At 41.9% G+C, this 13770-nt stretch overlaps 1 pseudogene; it reads right to left on the bottom strand.

Annotated features, from left to right (window-relative positions):
* The window catches only part of LOC111957373 (dedicator of cytokinesis protein 10-like), a 130436-nt pseudogene that overhangs the window by 35725 nt on the left and 80941 nt on the right, over positions 1-13770 (bottom strand).

Here is a 13770-nt window from a genome sequence, read left to right as displayed (position 1 = left end):
TTGTGTGTATTGGCTGTTGAGGCAAACATTATCATTTCAACAATCTGAAAAGATAGGTTCTGCTTGCATGTCTATCCATTGGTAAAAACCAAAACACTATGAACACACCGGACACACAACCTCTGAGTGGGAGAGGAAGGAACAACAGCAGGTACATAGTAGTAGGTAAAAGCACCTGTGGAAGGGCTAACACTGACCTGGCCTATGTGGCGGCTTAACCCAGGAGATTCTGAAGTGCTGGGCACAGCCTGAATAGAGGCAGATGAGAGATGTTTGTATTCAGGGTTTGTGTGTGTTGAGTATAAGTTGTACGCTGTGTCGGGTATGTGTTGTGGTGCCGTCACGATGCATGTATGTGTTTGTGCAATCACGATGTGTGTTGTATGTGTGTGTGTGTGTGTGTGTGTGTGTGTGTGTGTGTGTGTGTGTGGTGTGTGTGTGTGTGTGTGTATATATATAATGTGTGTCCACTGTGAGCTGAGGACAAGTACTACAGTACTGTGTGTCTTGGAGCTGTGTGTTATAATAACAGAAGCTCCAGCAGAGACAGGAAACACAGTGAATTTACTGCAGAGCTGAGTGGAGGTTAGGGGAGAACAGTTGGGGCCTATCCCTCTATAAATCTCAGCAGTTTTACAGCCACACTCCCTCTCACTTTCTTTCTTTTTCTCTCTCTATTTTATCGGTCTCATCCGTTCCCCTCTGCCAAGTCTCCCATCATTCCCTTTCTCTTCTGTCTCTTTTCTGCTATGCATACCTCCCTCCCTCCCTCCCTCCCTGTAATGAGAGGACAAAGTTTATAGTTGAACTACCAGAGTTCAAGTTAGGTCGATTCAATCCGGACTGCGTGGTTGACTTTTAAAGGCAATGTTATTCGCTGCATATGTCGCTGCATATGTCGTCTCAATCGGAAATGGCGCTATAATTGCGCTCAAATGTAAATTGTGCTATAATGCAGATCTTCCGCGATCCGGATTGAATATAGACCTAAGACTACAAAAGTTCAACAACAACAAAAATATAATGTTGGGGGATCTCCCGAGTGGTACTGCATCGCAGTGCTAGAGGCATCTCTACAGACCCGGGTTCGATCCCGGACTGTATCACAACCGGCYGTGATCGGGGAGTCGCATAGGGCGGCGCATAATTAGCCMAGCATCGTCCGGGTTAGGGGAGGGTTTGGCCAGGGGGGCTTTACTTAGCTCATTGCACTATAGCGACTCCTTGTGTTGGGATGGGCGCCTGCAGGCTGACCTCGGTCATCAGTCGAACGGTGTTTCCTCCGACACATTGGTGCGGCTGGCTTCCAGGTTAAGCGGACAGGTTGGCGATTTATGTTTCGGAGGACGCATGACTCGACCATCGCCTCCCGAGCCCGTTGGGGAGTTGCAGCAATGAGACAAGATCGAAATTGGGGAGAAAAAGGGGGTMAAATAAAAATAATAAATACAGTACCAGTCAAAAGTTTGGACACAACTACTCATTCCCAGGTTTTTCTTTATTTGAACTATTTTCTACATTTTAGCATAATAGTGAAGACATCAAAACTATGAAATAACACATATGGAATCATGTAGTAACCAATGAGATTCTTAAAAGTAGCCGCCTTGATGACAGCTTTGCAGACTCTTGGCATTCTCTCAACCAGCTTCACCTGAAATGGTTTTCCAACACTCTTCAAGGAGTTCCCACATATGCTGAGCACTTGTTGGCTGCTTTTCCTTCACTCTGCGGTCCAACTCATCCCAAACCATCTCAATTGTATTGAGGTCGGGTGATTGTGGAGGCCAGGTCATCTAATGCAGCACACAATCACTCTCCTTCTTGGTCAAATAGCCCTTACACAGCCTGGAGGTGTGTTGAGTCATTGTCCTGTAGAAAAACAAATGACAGTCCCACTAAGCGCAAACCAGATGGGATGGTGTATCGCTGCAGAATGCTGTGGTAGCCATGCTGGTTAAGTGTGCCTTGAATTCTAAATAAATCACTGACAGTGTCACCAGCAAAGCACCCCCACACCATCACACCTCCTTCTCCATGCTTCACGGTGGGAACCACAAATGTGGAGATCATCCGTTCACCTACTCTGTGTCTCACAAAGACACGGCGGTTGGAACCAAAAAAGCTCAAATTTGGACACATCAAACCAAAAGGACAGATTTCCACCGGTCTAATGTCCTTCGCGCGTGTTTCTTGGCCCAAGCAAGTCTCTTCTTATTGATGTCCTTTAGTAGTGGTTTCTTTGCAGAAATTCAATCATGAAGGTATGATTCACGCAGTCTCCTCTGAACAGTTGATGTTGAGATGTGTCTGTTACTTGAACTCAATTTCTGCAATTTCTGAGGCTGGTAATGACGGACTATCGTTTCTCTTTGCTTATTTAACTTGTTATGGCTGCAGGGGGCGTATTGAAAAACTGGAAAATATGTGCAAATTTTCAAACGGCCTCTTAATCAATTTTTGCTCTTACAATATGCATATTGTTATTACTATTGGATAGAAACTAGAGACTGTTTTCTAAAACCGTTTTAATTATTTCTCTAAGTGGAACAGAACTATTTTTACAGTCCATTTCCTATCCGGAAGTGAGATTTCCAAAATCGATGTCGCTCTTCAAGCCCTTGTCTATAAAAGGGCATGTCACTTAGGACTGTAGAAACACGTCATACGCCTTCCTCTGGGTGTCATGCGGAAGTGAGAGAAGAAATCAGTTGATTATCTCGTCCTGTATTTGAACACAGCCTCTTTAAGTGAGTATTGCGCAGTTTATTTTTCTTTCTGGGCGCGAAGTAGCACCTGGACTCGGCTCCTGGAAAACACTCTGTAAAGGTGAATATGATCTCTGGGCTTAGATTTATTTGAATACATGTCACAATATCATCTAAAGTATGTTATTTCAATATAGTTAATTATATTAGGTGAATGTTTTCTGGACTTAGACGTTGATGCGACGCAAGAATTTTTTCAAGATGAGAGGGTTAGCTTCGCACTGCCAGTGTGCTTGCTAATTCAAGAGGGAGAATGTTCGTTCCTGATTCGAATAAAGACTTTTCTGAACAAAGGACCCCTTGTGAGAACAATTCTGATGGAAGATCCACAAAGATAGACCCAATTTGGGATGTTTTCATATTATCTGTCGAACTGTGCTTAACGCTACCGTTTGACTAAATCAATGTTGCTGTGTGCTAGCTATTGTAGTAAGCTAATTATAACGATATATTGTGTTTTCGCTGCTAAAACCCACTTCAACAATCGGAAATTTGTCTGTTATTCACAAGATATTTGTCTTTCATTACTATCCACCATATATTGTTCTGAATGTTTTATGATGGTAATTACGGTAGTTGACGGTTGGGTGTCTATTTTCTCGGCTCGCCCGTGCCGGATTTCTGACCCTGTACGGCTATGATGGTAGCAGTAATGTAAAACCTAGATTTATAGCCTAAGATTAGTGCATTTTTTGTGGAACAAAACATAATTTATTGTTGTAACATGTTATGGACGTCATCTGAGGTAAGTTTTTTCTAGGTTATTTAGGTTGGTTCTAGGTTAGTTAGGTTGGCTTGTGCATGCTACTTGCATCCTACTTGTGCTGTGAAAAATGTCTGTCCTCTTTTTTATTTGGTGGTGAGCTAACATAAATATATGTGGTGTTTTCTCTGTAAAACATTWAAAAAATCGGACATGTTGGCTGGATTGACAAGATGTTTATCTTTCAAATGCTGTATTGGACTTGTTAATGTGTGAAAGTTAAATATTAAAAAAAAATAGATTTTGAATTTCGCGCCCTGCATTTGAGCTGGATGTTGTCATAGGTGTACCGGTGTCGGGCTGCAGCCATAACAGGTTTTAAGATGTTCTTGCCATAATATGGACTTGGTATTTTACCAAATAGGGCTATCTTCTGAATACCACCCCTACCTTGTCACAACACAACTGATTGGCTAAAACGCATTAAGAAGGAAATAAATTCCACAAATGAACTTTTAACAAGGAACACCTGTTCATTGAAATGCATTCCAGGTGACTACCTCATGAAGCTGGTTGAGAGAATGCCAAGCAAAGCTGTCATCAAGGAAAATGGTGACTACTTTGAAGAATCTCAAATATAAAATATATTTTTTGGTTACTACATGATTCCTTATGTGTTATTTCATAGTATTCAGACCCCTTCCCTTTTTCCACATTTTGTTATGTTATAGCCTTATTTTAAATTGATTAAATAAACATTTGCTCATCAATCTAGACACAATACCCCATAATGACAAAGCAAAAACAGGTTTTTATACATTTTGGCAAATTTATAACAAATAAAAAACAGAACTACCTCATTTACATAAGTATTCTGACCCTTTGCTATGAGATTTGAAATTGAGCTCAGGTGCATCCTGTTTCCATTGATCATCCTTGAGATGTTTCTACAACTTAATTGGAGTCCACCTGTGGTAAATTCAATTAATTGGACATGATTTTGAAAGGCACAGACCTGTCTATATTAGAGGTCGACCGATTATAATTTTTCAACGCCGATACCGATTATTGGAGGACCAAAAAAGCCGATACTGATTAATCGGCCGATTTTTATATAAATATATATATATATTTGTAAATGAGAATTACAACAATACTGAATGAACAATGAACACTTATTTTAACTTAATATGATACATAAATAAAATCTATTTAGTCAAATAAATAATGAAACATGATCAATTTGGTTWAAATAATGCAAAACACAGTGTTGGAGAAGAAAGTAAAAGTGTAATATGTGCCATGTAAAAAAGATAACAATTAAGTTCCTTGTTCAGAACATGAGAACATATGAAAGCTGGTGGTTCCTTTTAACATGATTCTTCAATATTCCCAGGTAAGAAGTTTTAGGTTGTAGTTATTATAGGAATTATGACACGTTGACTATTTCTCTCTATACCATTTGTATTTCATATACCTTTGACTATTGGATGTTCTAATAGGCACTTTAGTATTGCCAGCTTAATCTCGGGAGTTGATAGGCTTGAAGTCATAAACAGAGCGCTGGCAAACRCAGTATAGTTTGAATGAATGCTTATGAGCCTGCTACTGTCTACCACCACTGTCAGACTGCTCTATCAAATATCAAATAATTATAATATAATAAACACAGAAATACAAGCCTTTGGTCATTAATGTGGTCAAATCCGGAAACTATCATTTCGAAAACAAAACGTTTATTCTTTCAGTGAAATACGKAACCGTTCCTTATTTTATCGAACGGGTGGCAACCCTAAGTCTAAATATTGCGGATACATTGCGCAACCTTCAATGTTATGTCATAAATATGTAAAATTATGGCAAATTAGTACGCAACGAGCCAGGTGGCCCAAACTGTTAAATCCGTGTGCAATGAATGCAAGAGAAGTGACACAATTTCCCTAGTTAATATTACCTGCTAACATGAATTTTTTAAAACTAAATATGCAGGTTTAAAAAAATATACTTCTGTGTATTGATTTTAAGAAAGGCATTGATGTTTATGGTTAGGTACATTCGTGCAAAGATTGTGCAGGCTGTGATACAATGATAAATTAACAGGCACCGCATTGATTATACGCAACGCAGGACAAGCTAGTTAACCTAGTAATATCATCAACCATGTGTAGTTAACTAGTGATTATGGGAAGATTGACTGTTTTTTATAAGATACGTTTAATGATAGCTAGCAACTTACCTTGGCTCCTTGCTGCACTTGCGTAACAGGTGGTCAGCCTGCCACGCAGTTTCCTCGTGGAATGCAATATAATCGGCATCCAAAAATGCCGATTACTGATTATGAAAATTTGAAAYCGGCCCTAATTAATCGGCCATGCCGATTAATCGGTCGACCTCTAGTCTATATTAGGTCCCACAGTTGACAGTGCATGTCAGAGCAAAAACCAAGCCATGAGGTTGAAGGAATTGTCCGTAGAACTCTGAGACAGGATTGTGTTGAGGCACCGATCTGGGGAAGGGTACCAAAACAAAGAACAGAGTGGCCTCCATAATTCTTAAATGGAAGAAGTTTGGAACCACCAGGACTCTTCCTAGAACTGGGTGCCCGGCCAAACTGATCAATAGGGAGAGAAGGGCCTTGGTTAGGGAGGTGACCAAGAACCCAATGGTCACTCCGACAGAGCTCCAGAGTTCCTCTGTGGAGGTGGGAGAACCTTCCAGAAAGACAACCATCTCTGCAGCACTCCACCAATCAGGCCTTTATGGTAAAGTGGCCAGACGGAAGCCACTCCTCAGTAAAAGGCACATGACAGCCCGCTTGGAATTTCCCAAATGGCACCTAAAGGACTCTCAGACCATGAGAAACAAGATTCTCTTGTCTGATGAAACTCTTTAGCCTGAATGCCAAGCGTCGCGTCTGGAGGAAACCTGGCAACATCCCTACGGTGAAGCATGGTGGTTATTTTTTATTGAACCTTTATTTAACTAGGCAAGTCAGTTAAGAACACATTCTTATTTACCCCGGCCAAACCCTAACCCGGACAACGCTGGGCCAATTGTGCGCTGCCCTATGGTACTCCCAATCACGTCCGGTTGTGATATAGCCTGGAATCGAACCAAGGTCTGTAGTGACGCCTCTATCACTGAAATGCAGTGGCTTAGACCGCTGCGCCACTCGGGAGCCCTACAGAGAGATCCTTGGTGAAAACTTTCTCCAGAGCGCTCAGGACCCAAGACTGGGGCGAAGGTTCACCTTCCAACAGGACAACGACCCTAAGCACACAGCCAAGACAACGCAGGAGTGGCTTTGGGACAAGTCTCTGAATGTACTTGAGTGGCCCAGCCAGAGCCCAGACTTGAACCCGATCGAACATCTCTAGAGAGACYTGAAAATAGCTGTGCATCGACGCTCCCCATCCAACCTGACAGAGCTTGAGAGGTACTGCAGAGAAGAATGGGAGAAACTCCCAAATACAGGTGTGCCAAGCTTGTAGCGTCATACCCAAGAAGACTCAAGGCTGTAATCGCTGCCAAAGGTTCTTCAAAAAGTACTGAGTAAAGGGTCTGAATACTAATGTAAATGGGATATTTAAGTTTTTTATTTTGTATAAATTTGCTAAAAATTCTAAAAACCTGTTTTTGCTCGGTCATTATGGGGTATTGTGTGTAGATTGACGAGGGAAAAAAACGATTTATTTTATTTTAGAATAAGGCTATAACGTAACAAAATGTGGAAAAAGTCAAGGGATCTGAATATGTGTTGTTTTACAGGGTCAGTCCTAGTAGTACGGCGCCCCTGGAACAAATGAAGGTTAAGTGCCTTGCTCAAAGGCACATCGATATATTTTTCACATTGTCGGCGCAGGTATTCGAACCAGCAACCTTTCAGTTACTGCACCAACGCGTTGTGGCAGATTCCCTCAAGGAATCAACTTGAGGGAAATACACTTGATTATCGTTTCAAAACCCACAATGTTATCAAGARAGTTATCAAGATGTTATCGAGATGYACAGTGTTATCAAGGAATATCTTTACTATTCACAGATTTTGACTTTCTCACGGATGTATTACTCTAGCAGTAAACAAGAACGTGACCGTTATAGTGACAGAAATTTACTCATCCTGTCAGTAGTGAGATTAGGCATTTTTGCTTTATTTATTATTTGGCTTTGCAATGTTCTATTTAAATCAATCAATGAATCTTACTCTCATGAAAACTGAATTGACCATCATTTCCCCATCCTTTCCCTAGTCATGAGTGTGGCCTTTTCTGTTGCCATGGAACAGCAAGGCACCTTTGGGCCAAACAACAATGCCATACCAATAAAGCACGCAATGATCTATGCTAACACTGGCAATGGTTACAACCCTGATACAGGTACTGTGTGTGTGTGTGTGTGTGTGTGTGTGTGTGTGTGTGTGTGTTGCTGTGTACACCATGTTTGGGTGGGAGGGACGTGGCGCCTGCGTGTGTGGGTGGTTTGGTGTGCATATACATTGTGTGTTTGTGGCGGTCAAACTATGTAATCATTTCTTCTCTTCTCCACAACCAAGGTCAAAGGGATGTCACTTCTGTTCCACATGTACACAACGACTTATTTAAAGTCTGTAATGCGTGCTGTGTCTTTGAAAATCAATATAATGAATGTAAATAAACGTAATGTATCTATCTACATAGTGTCTGTCCATGCACACAGCACAGAGGAACGGTTAACACTGAGGACCTCACTCCAGTATGTTGAAGAAGTCGGAGATCTCTGGTGTATGGCCTCGGTGCAGTAGGAACCATCACCTCTGGGGGGGGGGGGGGGAATTAAAATATCATTTAGAAAAGGCAGTGTCCTTATCACATAAACCTGCACCACTTCACTTGTGTAACTTGCAAGGATGTGACTAACAGTGCATACAGTATCGCGATACGCTGAGGTATCATGGCAAGCCAAACAAAAATGAAGCGGACCTAAATGTCTTGAGGAAAAAGTCCAAATGTTGGAAACAAACAAACAAACAACCTTATGTGGTCATCCAGAGTCACGGCTGTTTACTTCCAAGCGTTAGCACAACTATTTCACAGCGACGCATAGTTTTAGCTTTCTTCTGTTTTCTTTTCTGCCATGGAATGTCGAGTATTTACTGGTATCGTAACATTTAACTTACATTTAAGTCATTTAGCAGACGCTCTTATCCGCAGAGCGACTTACAAATTGGTGCATTCACCTTATGATATCCAGTGGAACAACCCCTTTACAATAGTTGCATCTAACTCTTTTAAGGGGGGGGGGGTTAAAAGGATTACTTTATCCTATCCTAGGTATTTCCTTAAAGAGGGGGGGGCTGGGGTATACAACCCTTACTCGTAGGCTACGGTCCGGTATGGAAGAGGTTAACACCGAGGAATTGGCTAACGGGTACTAGCTACCCGGCTACTGTAGTGTAGGCCTAGCATATGGTCCGATTGATACCAGGCCACTGTACTGTTGCTATGCTCCGGTAGTGAAGGGGTTAACCATAGAWTTTCATATAGAACACATACACACTGCARTCCMAAAGCATTGGGACAGTGACACATTTGGTGTTGTTTTGGCTCTATATTCCAGCACTTTGGATGTGGAATGATACAACGACTATGACGTTAAAGTGCAGATGATATTTGTGCTTCTGTAACTTCCTCGCCCATCAGTATTCACGATTCATTCAGGATTATCCGCAATCGTGGTAGCATCCACATTGATGTAGAAGCGTTTAGAAACATATTGTATTCTTATTTAAACTAAAAGTGACTTCAAAATGACACAACAAATTATGTACCATTCATTTCTATTGGTCACAAAATCATCTGAAACACAACCAAAACAAACATCAAATGCATCCAACCAATTTGTAGAGTCCAAGCTTGATGTAGTCATTGCGTGCTATGAATATGGGGCCAAATACTGTACCTAATTTTTGACTACTTTAATACATATATAAGTGAATTTGTCCCAATTCTTTTGGTCCCCTAAAATGGGGGGACTATGTACAAAAAGTGCTGTAATTTCTAAACGGTTCACCCGATATGAATGTAAATACCCTCAAATTAAAGTGGACAATCTGCACTTTAACATCGTGGTCATTGTATCATTTCAAATCCAAAGTGCTGGAGTACAGAGACAAAACAACAAATGTGTCACTGTCCCAATACTTTTGGAGTTTACTGTAGTGAATTATAGGATCTGCATGGAGGTAACACTATGTGTCTCACCCTCCGATATGGTCTTCATGATGTGGAGGAAACACATGAGCAGACTGCGCGTCTCGGCCTGGTCCAGCTTGTCAAAGCGAGATCCAAAGCCTATCAGAGACTGAGGCCGGGCAAACTGACGACAGGGAGAGTGAGGGAAGGAAGGATGGGAGAGATCACTCAGCGGAATGTCATATCCGGAAATGTTGTGCAGACTGTGCTGGCTTAAGAAAGAACAAAATATTATCACTATTGCATGAAGAAGAATGCGTGTGTCTTTCTCCTTCTCTCTCTGCCAACCCCCCCCCCTCACTCTACTCCTCCACCTCTCTCTCCTAACTCCCTTTTTCTTCCCATCCTTCCTTCCCTCACTCTCTCCTGTCGTCAGTTTGCCCGGCTCAGTCTCTGATAGGCTTTGGATCTCGCTTTGACAAGCTGGCCAGGCCGAGACGCGCAGTCTGCTCATGTGTTTCCTCCACATCATGAAGACCATATCGGAGGGTGAGACACATAGTGTTACCTCCATGCAGATCTATAATTCACTACAGTAAACTCCAAAAGTATTGGGACAGTGACACATTTGTTGTTTTGTCTCTGTACTCCAGCACTTTGATTTGAAATGATACAATGACCACGATGTTAAAGTGCAGATTGTCCACTTTAATTTGAGGGTATTTACATTCATATCGGGTGAACCGTTTAGAAATTACAGCACTTTTTGTACATAGTCCCCCATTTTAGGGGACCAAAGAATTGGGACAAATTCACTTTATATGTATTAAAGTAGTCAAAAATTAGGTACAGTATTTGGCCCCATATTCATAGCACGCAATGACTCACACAGCTTGGACTCTACAAATTGGTTGGATGCATTTGATGTTTGTTTTGGTTGTGTTTCAGATGATTTTGTGACCAATAGAAATGAATGGTACATAATTTGTTGTGTCATTTTGAAGTCACTTTTAGTTTAAATAAGAATACAATATGTTTCTAAACGCTTCTACATCAATGTGGATGCTACCACGTTGCGGATAATCCTGAATGAATCGTGAATACTGATGGCGAGGAAGTTACAGAAGCACAAATATCATCTGCACTTTAACGTCATAGTCGTTGTATCATTCCACATCCAAAGTGCTGGAATATAGAGCCAAAACAACACCAAATGTGTCACTGTCCCAATGCTTTGGATGCAGTGTGTATGTTGTCTATATGAAATTCTATGGTTAACCCTTCACTACGGAGCATAGCAACAGCCAGTGCCTGGTATCAATCGGACCATATGCTAGGCCTACACTACAGTAGCCGGGTAGCTAGTACCCGTTAGCCAATTCCTCGGTGTTAACCTCTTCCATACCGGACGTAGCCTACAGTAGGGTTGTTACCCCCCCCCCTCTTTTAGGAATACCTAGGATAGATAAAGTAATCCTTTTAACCCCCCCCCCTTAAAAGAGTTAGATGCACTATTGTAAAGTGGTTGTTCCACTGGATATCATAAGTGAATGCACCAATTTGTAAGTCGCTCTGGATAAGAGCGTCTGCTAAATGACTTAAATGTAATTTAAATGTTACGATACCAGTATACTCGACATTCCATGCAGAAAGGAAACAGGAAGAAGTCTAAACTATGCGTCGTGTGAAATAGTTTGTGCTAACGCTTGGGAAGTAAAACAGCCGTGACTCTGGATGACCACATAAGGTTGTTTGTTTGTTTGTTTCCAACATTTGGACTGTTTTCCTCAAGACATTTAGGTCCGTTCATGTTTGTTGCTTGCATGATACTTCAGCGTATCGCGATACTGGTATGCACTGTTAGTCACATCCTTGCAAGTTACACAGTGAAGTGGTGCAGGTTTATGTGATAAGGACACTGCGCTTTTCTAAATGTATTTTAATTCCCCCCCCCCCCCCCCCCCAGAGGTGATGGTTTCCTACTGGCACCGAGCCATACACCAGGAGATCTCCGACTTCTTCAACATACTGGAGTGAGTTCCTCAGTGTTAACCGTTCCTCTGTGCCTGTGTGCATGGACAGACACTATATGTAGATAGATACATTACGTTTATTACATTCATTATATTGATTTTCAAAGACACAGCTCTACGCATATCAGACTTTAAATAAGTCGTTGTTGTACATGGTGTCAGAAGTGGACATCCTTTGACCTTGGTTGTGGAGGAAGAGAAGAAATGATTACATATGTTTGACCGCACAAACACACAGATGTATATGCACACAAACCACCACACACGCAGGCGCACCCCCTCCACCCAACATGTGTACACACACACACACACACACACACACACACACCACAACACACACACACACACACACAACACACAACAACAGTACCTGTATCAGGGTTGTAACCATTGCCAGTGTTAGCATAGATATTGCGTGCTTTATTGGTATGCATTGTTGTTTGGCCAAAGGTGCCTTGCTGTTCCATGGCAACAGAAAAGCCACACTCATGACTAGGAAAGGATGGGAAATGATGGTCAATTCAGTTTTCATGAGAGTAAGATTCATTGATTGATTTAAATAGAACATTGCAAAGCCAAATAATAAATAACAAAAAATGCCTAATCTCACTACTGACAGGATGAGTAAATTTCTGTCACTATAACGGTCACGTTCTTGTTTACTGCTAGAGTAATACATCCGTGAGAAAGTCAAAATCTGTGAATAGTAAAGATATTCCTTGATAACACTGTACATCTCGATAACATCTTGATAACTTTCTTGATAACATTGTGGGTTTTGAAACGATAATCAAGTGTATTTCCCTCAAGTTGATTCCTGAGGGAATCTGCCACAACGCGTTGGTGCAGTACTGAAAGGTTGCTGGTTCGAATACCTGCGCCGACAATGTGAAAATATATCGATGTGCCTTTGAGCAAGGCACTTACCTTCATTGTTTCCAGGGGCGCCGTACTACTAGGATGACCCTGTAAAACAACACATTTCAGATCCCTTGACTTTTCCACATTTTGTTACGTTATAGCCTTATTCTAAAATAATAAATCGTTTTTTTCCCTCGTCAATCTACACACAATACCCCATAATGACCGAGCAAAAACAGGTTTTTAGAATTTTTAGCAAATTATACAAAATAAAAAACTTAAATATCCCATTTACATTAGTATTCAGACCCTTTACTCAGTACTTTTTGAAGAACCTTTGGCAGCGATTACAGCCTTGAGTCTTCTTGGGTATGACGCTACAAGCTTGGCACCTGTATTTGGAGTTTCTCCCATTCTTCTCTGCAGTACCTCTCAACTCTGTCAGGTTGGATGGGGAGCGTCGATGCACAGCTATTTTCAAGTCTCTCTAGAGTGTTCGATCGGGTTCAAGTCTGGGCTCTGGCTGGGCCACTCAAGTACATTCAGAGACTTGTCCCAAAGCCACTCCTGCGTTGTCTTGGCTGTGTGCTTAGGGTCGTTGTCCTGTTGAAGGTGAACCTCGCCCCAGTCTTGGGTCCTGACGCTCTGGAGAAAGTTTTCACCAAGGATCTCTCTGTAGGGCTCCGAGTGGCGCAGCGGTCTAAGCCATGCATTTCAGTGATAGAGGCGTCACTACAGACCTTGGTTCGATTCCAGGCTATATCACAAACCGGACGTGATTGGGAGTACCATAGGGCAGCGCACAATTGGCCAGCGTTGTCCGGGTTAGGTTGGCCGGGGTAATAAGATGTGTTCTTAACTGACTTGCCTAGTTAAATAAAGGTTCAATAAAAAATAAAACCATGCTTCACCGTAGGGATGTTGCCAGGTTTCCTCCAGACGCGACGCTTGCATTCAGGCTAAAGAGTTTCATCAGACAAGAGAATCTTGTTTCTCATGGTCTGAGAGTCCTTTAGGTGCCATTTGGGAAATTCCAAGCGGCTGTCATGTGCCTTTACTGAGGAGTGGCTTCCGTCTGGCCACTTTACCATAAAGGCTGATTGGTGGAGTGCTGCAGAGATGGTTGTCTTTCTGGAAGGTTCTCCCACCTCCACAGAGGAACTCTGGAGCTCTGTCGGAGTGACCATTGGGTCTTGGTCACCTCCCTAACCAAGGCCCTTCTCTCCCTATTGATC

This window comes from Salvelinus sp. IW2-2015, linkage group LG4p, assembly GCF_002910315.2.
Source record: "Salvelinus sp. IW2-2015 linkage group LG4p, ASM291031v2, whole genome shotgun sequence".
Lineage (NCBI taxonomy): Eukaryota > Metazoa > Chordata > Actinopteri > Salmoniformes > Salmonidae > Salvelinus > Salvelinus sp. IW2-2015.
Note: the sequence above shows the minus strand (reverse complement) of the source record. Positions and strands in the feature narration are given on the sequence as shown.